The following is a 6965-nucleotide window of genomic DNA, read 5'->3' on the forward strand; positions in this document are numbered from 1 at the left end:
CCCAGTCTCCCTGGTATCTGGGTCCAGACTCTCCTCTTCCTACAAGAATATCAGATATTGGATTTGGTCCCAGTTGATGCTGTGTTCCATCATGTGAGCTCTTAGCTTCATCACTGTGCAAAGACTCTTTTCCCACACAAGTTCGCACGACTTTTGGCTGGCTAAGAATTTTCAGGCGACACTTTTCTAATGAGTACACTTTCCTTCCTTCCGATCTCCCACCAGTGAGCATTCCTCGCACCCTTGTCCTAGTTCCTTTATGGCAGTTTCCCTCCTTATGGCTGAGAGGACCTAGTGACCCCTGAATTCACACGTTCTCCTTAATCACCAACACACTGCAGAATTCTCCAGGGGGCCATATATGCTCCTGGAAGTTGGTGTTGGAAATAGTTCTCCATCCATTAATCACTCCCTCACTCACTAATGTCCTTGTGTCCTTGAGAAAGGCTCTCCCTTTCCTGGTTTTCCTGAATAGAAATCCTCTTGCCTCTTGGGTGAATAGGGTTATGGGTTGTGCAGAGGGTGTTGGTCCACTGAGCATCTTAGAGACTGTCCTTTATGGAGCCTAATGATCCTCACTGGGGAATGAGGCCAGGGTCCTAACTGTGGTTAGTTAGAGAGGGAAAGAAGGACAAGGGAAACTCAGATGTCCCTTCATGGCCCCTGGAGTTAGAGGACTTACCCCTTTGCACCTGGGATCAGGAGACCTCATTTCCTCGAGGACACGCACACTCAGACGTTAATCTTGAGAGTGGGTTCCTTTCTGGGGTCCAGGGCTGTTGTTAGCCACCAGGAATGACAGTGCTCTCCATGCTGAGTGGAGCCATTTTTGCCAGGAAAGAGAGCCCATGGTCACGCCTTGTGCAAAGCATCCCACGCCAGGGGCTCCCATGCCTACATTCCTGTCCTGAAAGGAAGCCACTCAGAGGCAAGGTGGGTCCAACCACCTCCCATGTGTTCACTCATCACTGTGTTCCAGCAGTCACCCCAGTGAACAGTCCTGATGGGATTGGATGTGGCTCAGAATGTCACCCTCATGAGCTCTACCCTGCCACAGCTGCAGTTCTGCAGTGGGAGAAACTCAAAACCTCAAAACACATGCACATGAAAGAAAAGAGCAAGAGCCAGAGCCCAAACAGGCCAGGTGTGGCAAAGACAGCTGGAGTGCCTAGGTTGGGACTCAGAATTATGTCAGTGGGGTGGCATTGCTGCTGGCACCAGCATGATAACCGAGAGCCAGCCCTGCTCATTTTGGGGAGCAGTGTGTTGGGGAAGGCAGCAGAAATTGAGAGGCAGGATTGAGTTTGGCCCTAGGAGGAGGTTGGGTAAGAGGCCAGTGTGGGTTGGAGAGCCTGGGCAGATAGACAGAGGCCAGGGCACACCCCAAAGCCTGGAGACTGCACTTGATGTCCAGGGTTGTGAAACACCACTTCCCCTCTTACTCACAACTGAGAGCAAGGGGCATTGATGAGTTCAGTTTGTGTGCGGCTGCATCCAAGGTGGCTCGGCTAGGAACCTCTGTTTCCTTGACTCAGGAGGCTGGGAGTCCAGGCTCCACTGAGGCTCGGCTGGGAGGATCGGAGTCTGAGTTTATGCCTGTGTTCCCTGTAGGATCCATGTTGGCTGAGCCTCAGTGTTTTTGTAATGAGAGGATGGGTGACCGTCATGTCTTTATCACAGGACACACTTGCTAAATGGATTTGTTTGCTCTGAGGAGGAAAGAGAGAGGGGGGAGTGGTGCTGGAGACAGGGATGCAGACAGGGGTCATGGACTTGGCATAACTCAGTCTTGGAGGTGATATCCCATCACCTGTACCCACTTCAATTCCCATGAATCCAGAGGCTGAGCCCCCTTGAGGTGAGGGGTGAACCGGTTCTGGGCAGCAGGATGCTGTGGTACCACGGATTCTCTGTGAGACCCCAACACTAGACACACTTGGCCCTTTTGAAATCTTAGGAGAAGCCTTGGGAAGTTGTATGGCAGAGGGGAGCAGCCTCTGCATCTCAGTCCCCTCCAACTTGCCATGGTGTAGAGAGGGAACTGCAGCCATGATGGGACGGACATTGGCCATGTCCCTGTGTGGGACACAGGCCTGATTGAGTTAGGGTGCATTCTTTGTCTCTCCCTTTCTTGTGATTATCCCATCTCTACATTTGTGCTTTAGCCACCTGTGAGTCCCATCTCTGGTTTCAGAGAGAACAGAGGGTGTTATGGGCCAATAGACACAATAAACCCTAGAGATTAGATGCTACCCTACTTTCCAGAAAAGACTGGGCACACCATGAGTTGCACAATGATGGGACCAGGGTCCAAAAGCTGCTGAGAGGGAAGGACTGGTTGTGAATGCATTTTTGAAGGCTCCAAGCTGGAACTCTAGTGGCACCAAGCAGGGCAGATGCTGGTGGGGATGTTTGGGTAGTTGTTGGTGAACACCTGCGCACCTGAGATGGGTAGGCATGGAGGAGAAATCGGCAGCCCATAGGGCTGTTGAAAGTGGTCTTATGTGAAAAGAGGCTCAGGTATGGGCACAGGAAATGACATCATTGCCTTGACAATGGATCAAACAGAACATGGAACCCTGGTATCCAGGCACCCACTTCACTGACCAAGCCATCCGAGCTCACTTGGTTGGAGCCACTGGAGGGAGAAGGATGTTCTCCTGTGGTTGCAGACAATGCCGAGCCTCAGGCTCCCAGGAATCTCAGGGGGGCCAACTAGCCCTTTTGTGGATACACTGGGTGAGGCTTCATCTTAGACGCCAGAGCCTCTGGCGATTGTCGCAGAGGAGCTCAAGAGTAACAGTGAGTAGCACAGGGCAGGTGAGCCCAGCAGGCCCTCTAGTCTGATCCCTGATGAATGGCCCAGGACTCCTATTCTGACTCTGTGTGTGTGTGTGTGTGTGTGTGTGTGTGTGTGTGTGTGTGTGTGTTTGTACTGATGGGAACTGTCCCATTGTGCTTTGACTCTAGTGTATTGGCACAAGTCATTTTTCTGTTTGTCACCATTTCCATTTTGAACCCACCATTCTTGGTCCCAACCCAGGGTGAAAATGATCAGAACACGGAGGAGCCCTTCAGGGTTCAGAGCCTTGAACCTTACAGGCAGGACCAGCTTAGGAATGAGCTCCTGCCTGTCATTTGTGGGAGGAACCTACATTTCAGCAGCAACATGGGGTTAATCTCCTGGGATTTCATCCCCACCCAGCAGGTGCTGGATCTCTTGTTCCCAAAACAGCCACCTTCTTCAGTCTTTACACCTGGTGCCACTCCACATCCTCCAAGGGGACAAGAACCTCAGGTTCTGGATGGATGTTGTAGAATGCCCACAGAGCCAACTGCCAGGCTGGGTGGGGTGCAGTTGCTGGGCTTTGCTGATGTTGTCATCCCCCACAGTTCTTGGAACCTTCTGTGGCAGTGGCATCCAGGACCCCAGCAGCTGTGAGTAGCAGCTCCTCACTGCTTCACTCCAGCGAGCAGGTGGAAGACAGCCGCGTTGTTCACGTCCTCCTAGAGGGACAGAGCCTGAGGGAGACAAAGCGCATCCCGGTAAGCCCGACAGCAGGGCTGCCTCCTGGGTGTCCACACAGTGGAAGGCAGGAGACACAGCCAACCCCAGGGCTATGGTGGGAAATAAAGAAGAGAGAGGTCCGTCTTAAGGGCTTGACCTGAGGAGGGAGAGCATCAGCATGCCCAGCTTCAGTGGTGAGTGGGCCTGTGCATTGTGGGTTTTGCAGGCCAGAAGTGCAGACGGAAGTGCTGTGGACAGATGAAGGCAGAGATATGTCCAGGGTGCAGGCTGCAGTGCCTAGAACTTGGTATTCTCAATGAGTGAAGTTGGAGCAGAGGAGGTGGCAGTGACTTGTCACATGTGTAGGAGGGGATGTGTTCCTGGTGGCAGGGAAGAGAACCTCCTTAGCATGACTAGGTGTAGGAATTTGGGGTCGGGATCACCTGGGGGGTCATGCCAAAGCTTCGGAATGTTAGGCTTTGCATGTATGTAAATACGGAGCTAAAGGGGTTCTTGGCAGAATTTCTATGGATGTGCAGTAGACACGCTAATGCTGCAGGTGTCCAGCTGCAGAGGAGACATGTTCAGTGACTGCCAGTGCTGAGTCAAGTACATCATTACAACCAGACCGGCACCGAGCTTCCAGAGGCCAGGGCCTCTCAAAGCTATCATGAAGCACTCAAGTGCACACTCTTGTATCTGAGTCTGTTTTGTGTCGTGGCAGTCAGGACCCAAATTTTCAGTGCATCTGCCTCTTCCACCCACAAAGGCAGCCTGCATCCCAGATCACACTTGGTGCGCAGATCCCTGGCCCATTGCTCTCATCTCAGTGAGATGAGAGTGTGTCTGTGCATAGGCAGTTTGGTCCTTTGACATGAGTGGAATGTGGCTCCCCAGGGGGAGGGGAGATGGCAGGTACAGGCAGATATTTGTACCAGGATTGTTCTAGTAGCACATTGCAAGAACCCAGGTGGTATATGGAGGACACACTCAGGTAGCAGGATAAGAAGATTGTGCCCTTGTATATGTAGCTGAGATTTCTCCTGAATGTTTGACCACAGTCTTCTGGGTAGCTCTTCTAAAAGCCATTCTCTGATGACATTTGTCCCACCCTGATCCAGGTGACCTTTCAGGAGACGGTGACAAGCCTCATCCGCAGGGCCTTGGACCAAAATTTGTTGCAGCATGAGGATGTGGACAACTTTGAGCTGCTGTATATGATGTCTGAGGATGAGAGTAAGTAGGACAATCAGACAGTGGGGAGACATGATCCACAGTGGGCTCAGGATAACTGACAGCCAAGAGAAAGTGGGCCTTGGCCCCAAAATACCAAAGTGTGATGGGCCTGGCGGAGACTCTCAGGGGTTGTGGGTGTTTTGTGGTATAATCCTTGAGTGCCACCTAACAATTCTCTCCACTTCGCTCTGCAGAAATCAAGGTCTCTGACCACTCACTCGTGTGTCTGTCCATGAATCTGGGAATACAATATTTCATGGTGAGGAAACGCCCCCAGGTCAAGGGAAAGGAGGTAAACACCTACCTTATTCAAGCTGTGCATGTGCTGCCATTCCACTCCGACCTGAGGAAATAAGAAGCCTCAGCACCTGGACATATTTGCTGGAAGCCCATAGAGCCAACTGACAGTCTGGGGTGGCTTTCTGTTTCTGGGTTTGCTGATGTTCCATCCCCCACAGTTCTCAGAATCAACCTGCAAGTCCTCCAGGCCGCTTTCCCACAAGCAGGTGGGAGACACCTGCTTAATTCGTGTCCACTTAGAAACACAAAGTCCAGAGATGGCCAAGAGTGTTCTGGTAAGCCTGGGAGCAGGGGTGTCCCGTGGTGCTTACACCTGGGTGGGGAGCAGACACTGGTCCAATACCATGGACTACTCATGCCCTCTTGAATTTGGAGCTTCTGGATGATCAGGAGGATAGATGGGAATCAAGAAGGGAGAGGTCAGTGTGAAGGGCTGGAGCTGAGATGAGCGAGTGCAGCAGCTTGTCCACTGCCATGTCTGAGGGAGTCTGTGTGTCAGGTGGCAGCATGCAGTCCAGAAGGGCAGGGACAGGTATGGGTGACAGATGAGAATAGGACAGGAACTAGGTTGCAGGTTCCCTTGTATGGGATGCTGACGTCTATGGAGGAGGACAGCAGTGTGAGGTTCTCCATGTTCCTTGAACAAGGAGCTGAGAGAGTCTCTCTGCAGAGTCGATATGGATGTGGAGCAAGCACACTAAATGTCCAGGTAACCCAATGACCACCCTTGCCGGATGAGGTGCCCTCCTACATCCCAGCCAGCACTGAGCCTCTGGAGGCCAGGAGCTCTCGTGGCTATCTTTCAGCTCTCCTGTGTGTGGTCATGTTCCTGGGTCTGTTTTTGGCCCTGGCAATCCAGACCAAAGCCTCTAGGTTTTGTGCCTAGGCCATTCCCAATGCCGCCTGCATCCTCGGGCAGACCTGGGATCTTGGAGGCTATTGTCCCATTCCTCCCAACTTGTGGGATGAGATTGCATCTGTATGCAGGTAGTGGGGTCCTTTCACTCCGAGAGGAGTGCAGCTCCACAAAGAGCAATGGCAGGCCCAGGAAGTCCTATGTACAAGGATTGGGCTAGTAGCCTGTGGGAAGAGCCCACACGATGAGCAGGAGGTCAGCCTCGGGTAGTAGGGTCATGGATGTTGCCCTTGTATTTAGAGTGGAGGTGCCTCCAGAATGCCCCTGCCCACTGTCCTTGAGTAGTCACTTCAAGGCCCATTTCCTGAAGGCCTGTCTCCCATGCTGCTCCAGGTGACCTGCCACGATAGGGCTCCTGTCGTCATCCGCAGCGCCCTCGACCTACACTTCCTTACTGAGGAGAATCCAGAGGATTATGAGCTGGGCCAAATCATCTCTCGCCGTCAGAGTAAGTGAGACAATCAGATAGCAGAGAGCAAGGGTCAGGATGTGGACTCAGGTCAACTCTTAGCAACAAAGAGTAGTCTCTGACCCCCAAGAACACTCCAACAGGTGTGTTGGGTTCGTGCACAAAGCCAACTGCACTTCTGCTGGTGGAAGGTCTTGATGTCCAATGGTATACCCCGGTGGATATTGCGGCTCCCCACCAGGTGCCCTCCCCTGGACATGAACAGGCATCCAAAGCTGACATCTTTGAGGAGTGAGGAGGAAAGCCTCTCTCCAGGAGCAGTATGTTTTCATGGTCTGGGATAGGAGTGGTTTCAAAGGAACATGGGAATGCATGGGCTAAAGAGGGAACTGGCATTTTGTGGACTGAAGCAGTACTATTGAAAGCCTTCTGTGTGACCAAAAAACCACTGCCTGGGCAGAGCATTGCCAGGATTCTAGCAAGCAGTAACAGGATGAAATTGGGAAGAAAACACAGCCTGGGAGACAGCCTGAATCATCTGTTTTTGCATAAATTCCATGGTCTTACGCACCTGAGTCCACTAGGCAAGGAGTGAT

This window comes from Urocitellus parryii, chromosome Y (assembly GCF_045843805.1).
Source record: "Urocitellus parryii isolate mUroPar1 chromosome Y, mUroPar1.hap1, whole genome shotgun sequence".
Classification (NCBI taxonomy): Eukaryota; Metazoa; Chordata; class Mammalia; order Rodentia; family Sciuridae; genus Urocitellus; species Urocitellus parryii.